The 6580-nt window shown below is 43.0% G+C and overlaps 1 pseudogene; it reads left to right on the top strand.

Moving 5' to 3' along the window:
* The first annotated feature begins 4469 nt into the window (after window positions 1-4469).
* Window positions 4470-5266, top strand: LOC111619369 (annotated as a pseudogene).
* Window positions 5267-6580: the final 1314 nt, after the last annotated feature.

The raw sequence follows: 6580 nt of genomic DNA, 5'->3' as shown, positions 1-6580 counted from the left end.
TGTGACCGTAGGGTCGGTGTCTCGTTGACACCACGTCAGGAGACCTAAATCTGACACCACCAAGTCTCTGGGGGACTCGGAAATTGCGACGTTAAGTCCTGCGAGCGGTAGCGGGTGAGCGATTGGATTCGGAGTAGAGGTGAGGAGAGAGATGAGTAAGTCACTTCTTCGTCTCTCCTCACCTCTACTCCGAATCCAATCGCTCACCCGCTACCGCTCGCAGGACTTAACGTCGCAATTTCCGAGTCCCCCAGAGACTTGGTGGTGTCAGATTTAGGTCTCCTGACGTGGTGTCAAAGAGACACCGACCCTACGGTCACAATAATAATAATTTAGTAACATAAATTTATTCATAGTAAAATGTACTCGGGGGCCGTAAAAATTATTTGGCGGGCCGCCAGTTGGACAGCCCTGAGTTAAGTGTTACATAAAAACAGGATGAAAAGGAATCAGATACAAACTTTCTAGATTTTTTTTTATTTTTAATACAATTTCTAAAATAGAATCATGTTTTAATTTAAAATTAAGATCATGTAAAATTTTAAAATCATTACATTTAAGAGAATCTTCTAATTTACTAGTAGCCCGGGACGCCCCCTAGTGGGCGTTTTAGCAGTATTACAGATTCCTATGAGGAATGTTTAAAGCAGCGGCAGCTTTACGTTCCTCCACAGTGGCGTATTTCTTTGGTCGTGCCATGAAAGGTTTCTATTATTATATTAAAAAATTAGCTTAACTATTTCAAACCTTATCGTTTTATCGTAGCGGTTCAAATCTATCCGGTTTTTCGTTATTCGCCTCCTAGTGAACATTACAGGCATTCCGTGACAATAATAAATTTCTATTACAAATATAATGAATTATTTATATTGTTATATTGACCAAATAATAATTTATTGGCCAAATGAATAATAATAATTTATATTGTTCATTTAAATAATAATTAAAATTGTTAATTTAATTTGAATGTTTTAAATATGACACACGATAGGGGCGCCTCTAATGTCCGTTATCAAACGGTTACAGGACAGACGGACAGTTGAATGGGTTATATATATAGATCCTGTTTATTTACATGTTTTCCTATCAGTTTTTCTCCCATTTCCTTTTAATTAACGATTCTTTCTTTGATTTGACTGATTAATATTTTCATTTTCTATACTTCGTAAATGTACTGTCGGGAGTGAAGTTTTCTTTAGTTTAGGTCTTGCTAATCAATTTAATAATTCGGTTTTTAAATTTATCTCAAACCATTTTCTGTAAAATGATCAGAGGAAACACGACAACAGGAATTGTTATTTTAAAAGTGTTATCGTCCTGTTATCGACCAGCTTATTACATGTAGTCATCTTTCTGTGGTGTAGATACTACTTTTATACTGTACAAAACAATTCTCAGTATCCCTTTCTTTATATTTTCTAAAATATAAATACATATTGCGCGATTATTTCGATATTTGAAAGTACAGTATTTTGAATTACTTAAAATTAATATTTTTTTATAACCGTATTACGTATTTTACGTATTACGTAAAATACATAATGCAAATAATAAAATATATGTGAAAAACAACGATAAGATTGCTATTGTATATTCGAATCTAAATTCGTGTATGGATATTCCCAATGGAAGCGCTGTACAGTATTGTCAGCTTCCAAGGTGAAAATACTTGAATGTTGTAAAGCAGACAATTTACAGGCATTGGCTCACGCGCTTTACAGAGCACCAACCTCTGGCGGTTTAGCTGGCGGATGCTACACACCATAAGGGCTAGTAAACGTTAGGCGTTTTGAAGCGCGCGCTTTGGTAACACACTTTTAAAAAAGCAAGAGTTCGGCATAGGTATACACACGCAAACGGGCGCTTCTGGCCAAGCGCGGGTTCGTAGATTTTGGTTAGAACACGCGTTTCGCGGGCGTCAGCCGCGCGCTTTGACATACGTGTGCTGCCATTTTGTTATACATTCGATCGCGAGCTTTCGGGTAGGGTGGACGCACGTTGGCCGAAATGGAGAACGATCATTTCGATACTGATCTATTTATTGATGAAATCCAAAAAAGACCAGCCATCGTCAAATGATTTTATAGACATTCCAAAATAATTAAAAAACTTGGGTTCACATTGTCTTAGTTTTGGATACAGTGTCACAAACATTCCGTATGTCAGTCTATCTCGTAAAATTGGGTGCACTCAAAATTCTCTTTGCCTCTGTTATCGTCATTTATAGCGATGATAGAGTAATCACACACTAGCAGAGTGTTGCGGTCGCGATCTATTTTCTTGATAAGCAGTAACAGTCGCGAACTACTTTGTGTATATAGTCGCAAACCCTCTTTTGTAAAAGGGCCGGAGCATAGCGTAGGAGGATCACAAGACCCAACTCACTCCTGGACTAGCCGTCTTACGAATCGGTCGCACGTAGCTATGCTCCACGTTCCATACGTCTATTTAAACCTCATGTAAAAATTATAAATTGGAGTCAGTCATTTATTATATAGGAATAAATGTTTGTTATAGAATTGATACATCTTGTCAAGTCGTCAATTATTATATCGACCAGTTGGGAACACACCAACAAGAGCCTCTCCAGGCGCTAAGTCCTAGGGGGCGCCTCTCTGGTAAAGAAAATTAAATGGTATAAATTAGGGGCAACCAAGGGGGCGCCATAATAGGATCTCGCTCCATCCTAAACTTGCTTCGGGCCGGCACTGCACACAAGCAATTACTTTCACGTCCATTTCCAAACTGAGCCAGTGCGAACGGTCGTCGAACGCCGAGCTAAACGCGCGGTGTGTACGCCGCTAACGCGCATTTAACACAATGCCCAACGCCTAATGTGTACTAGCACTAAGACGTAAAAAGAATTATAATTAATGACGATTCGAACAATAAATTATATGATTTAATATCATTAATTTTTACGGTACCCTCTACCAGTGCGTCTGTTGAGCAAGTACGAAGCAAATTCATACATTGGCTAGGAACACTCGGTCGGAGGAAAAATTGTCGTCGCTGGTGTTGCTTTCGATAGAAAAAGAGCATCAAATACCTTGATGGAGTCGACGACGAGCAATTTTTATAATAAAGTAATCAACGACTTTGCCGAAAAAAATCGCAGAATAGAGTTAATTTATAAAAAATTAAAAAGCAAGTTTTTCTATCATTGTTTGTANGCAGCAAACGGCCAAGTGGAGCGGTTCCATCGCCAGCTCAAGGCAGCGATTATGGCACATACCAGAAGCCGATGGACCGCGGCACTCCCTACAGTGCTCTTGGGTTTTAGAGCTGCCTGGAAAAACGACATCCAGGCAACAACAGCAGAGATGCTCTACGGAGCCCCCATACGCATACCAGGTGAGTTTCTCTCCCCTGTGAGCGACCATCCCGACCCAGCTAACTTCGTCGGCAGGCTGAGAGAGGAGATACAAAAACTCAGACCTGTGGCACGTCCCCCCAAAAACGCAGCAGTGTTTGTGCACAGAGACCTTCCCTCCTGTTCACACGTCTTTCTGAGGACCGATGCTGTCCGAAAAGGACTACAACCGCCGTACGAAGGTCCATACCGTGTATTAAAACGAGGACCCAAAACTTTTCAACTAGTGGTAGGAAATCGACACATTAACGTGAACATTGACAGACTTAAACCAGCATTCATATGTGCAGATGATGCAGAGAATCTCCCGTCTACAACAGAGACAACAACAGAAGCATCAACAACAGCACCCCCAGCAGAGAGAGCAGCAATCTCGCTACCACAACAAGATACCGTCACACGTGCAGGTCGTCGAGTAAGATTTAACCCCAAATACTTATAAACATTGGTAATATCCCGCTATCGCTGGCGGGGGACTACTGTTGCGGTCGCGATCTATTTTCTTGATAAGCAGTAACAGTCGCGAACTACTTTGTGTATATAGTCGCAAACCATCTTTTGTAAAAGGGCCGGAGCATAGCGTAGGAGGATCACAAGACCCAACTCACTCCTGGACTAGCCGTCTTACGAATCGGTCGCACGTAGCTATGCTCCACGTTCCATACGTCTATTTAAACCTCATGTAAAAATTATAAATTGGAGTCAGTCATTTATTATATAGGAATAAATGTTTGTTATAGAATTGATACATCTTGTCAAGTCGTCAATTATTATATCGACCAGTTGGGAACACACCAACATTGGTGACCCGAACAAAGGACTCGAACACGCACAAGAGTGAGGGACATTGACCACCCAACTTCAATCCGCAAGCATCGGCAAAAATCGCACGTAGATTTTTCAGAAGGGGACAACTATATTCTCAATTAGTCATGAACAAAGTGAGGAAACAGTTTTTTCCAGCAAATTAGAAGATCTAGCGAATTCGTCGACCACGTGCTTCACTAACCCGCACACTCGAAATCCGAAAGTTTGTGGATCGTCACAGCGAGAACTTGACAACTATTTTTTGGACATTAAGTCGTAAGTACGAGCATTTTGTTTTCTCAACCGACCCCCGAAGTAGAGATGCAATCATCGCAAACGGAAACAGTTGCCAAGGTTTCCGTGAAACCACCGCCATTTTGGAGAGCGAACCCCGAAATTTGGTTCAGGCAGATGGAATCGCAATTCTCGTTAGCGGGAGTCACGGTAGAAGTGACAAAATTCCATCACGTGGTTTCGGCACTCCAGCCCGAGGAGCTAGCAGTAGTGGCAGATATCATCCTAAATCCCCGGTAGATAAGCCATACGAGGCTCTTAAAGCCCGTCTGTGCCGGCAATATGCGGACAGTGAGGCGCAGAGGCTAAAAGACTTAATATCAGGAATGCAGCTAGGGGATAAGAAGCCATCCAGACTACTCTTAGAAATGCGTAGCAAAGCGTCAGCCCACATAGGCGACGACCTATTAAAGTCACTTTTTTTGCAACGTTTGCCGTCTAATGTTCAACAGATCTTAGCTATCTCCAATGACAGTCTTGACAAGTTGGCAGAGATGGCAGACGGGATACTAGCTGCAGCCGACAACGCCGTTTCGATACAAGCGGTCACCCAGGGAGATCAGGGAATACAAACATTACTGTTAGACATCTCCTCCCGCCTTGAATGCCTGGAAAGTCGAGATAGATCCCGAACCAGAGATCGGTTCATGACCCGCCGGAGACGTTCAAAGAGCCGAACTGGGGCTCAGCATGAAGGCCAATGCTGGTACCACCAGCGGTTCAAAGAGAAAGCACAGAAGTGCGTCAAACCCTGTAGTTTCCAACAGGGAAACTAGAAGGGCCGTCACTCGTCGGGGCGAGTGGCGGCACTCTGGAAATACACTGCCTATACCTTTATGACCAGTCGACATGCAAACGTTTTCTGGTGGACACAGGGGCGGACGTGTCTGTTGTCCCTGTGCCGTGTAGCCAGGCAAACCGATCACCAGAGACACTGCAACTCTTCGCAGCTAATGGGACCACAATAAGTACATATGGCCAAAAGTTGCTTAAATTAGATCTAGGTCTCCGAAGAGTTTTCCACTGGCCTTTCATTCTCGCAGCAGTCTCTCAACCTATTATTGGAGCTGATTTTTTGCGTCACTTCGGACTACTGGTAGACATCCGCCGCAGCCGTCTTGTAGATCCGCTGACACAAATGAACTCTAAAGGCAGGATTATGGCCGGACCCCCAACCACTATTAGATCTGTGGGGGAAGATACGCCATTTCATCAGCTTTTGGCTGAGTTTCCCAAGCTGACCGAAGCTTCCACGGCACCCCACCTCATCCGACACAATGTACAGCATCATATCGAAACCAAGGGACCCCCAGTTTTTTCCAGACCTCGACGTTTACCACCTGACAAGTTAAAAGAAGCGAAACAGGAGTTCGAATTTCTAATTGCACAAGGCATCTGCCGTCCCTCAAAGAGTAGTTGGGCTAGTCCACTCCATATGGTGCCGAAAAGCAATGGGGACTGGTGCCCTTGTGGTGATTTTCGTAGGCTAAATGCAGCCACCATTCCAGACCGATACCCTGTGCCACACATTCAGGACTGCGTCCAAATGTTGGAAGGGAAGCAGATATACTCCACCTTAGACCTAGCAAAGGCGTACCACCAGATTCCGGTAAAAGCAGAGGACGTTCCGAAGACTGCAGTTACTACGCCATTTGGATTGTTTGAATATCTTTTTATGCCTTTTGGTCTCTCTAACGCAGCTGCTACCTTCCAGCGTTTCATGAATCAGGTCCTGCAAGGATTAGAGTTTTGCATCCCATATTTTGATGATGTGCTCATTGCCTCAGCAGATGTAACAGAACACTTACAACATCTTCGTTTGGTATTCGAACGTTTTACCCAATATGGTGTGAAGCTTAATGCTTCAAAATGCATCTTAGGCAAATCAACTATCCCCTTCTTGGGCCATCTAATAACCCCAGCAGGCATTACGCCCTTACCAAGCCTTAGTTTATTAATGTGCAATGTACCATTAAATAGGTAGGCAGAAAGAAGTCCTTTCTCATAAAAATTCAGATTCTTACCTCACAAAGTACTGCATGTTTTCCAGGAATCCATAATTTCTCATTTTCATCCAGCCTGTTTACTTTAATCGCCCATGTTTTT

This window comes from Centruroides sculpturatus, unplaced genomic scaffold, assembly GCF_000671375.1.
Source record: "Centruroides sculpturatus isolate CEXI.00-Female unplaced genomic scaffold, Cexi_2.0 scaffold174, whole genome shotgun sequence".
In the NCBI taxonomy this organism is placed as follows: Eukaryota; Metazoa; Arthropoda; class Arachnida; order Scorpiones; family Buthidae; genus Centruroides; species Centruroides sculpturatus.
This window is presented reverse-complemented; position numbering and strand designations above follow the sequence as displayed.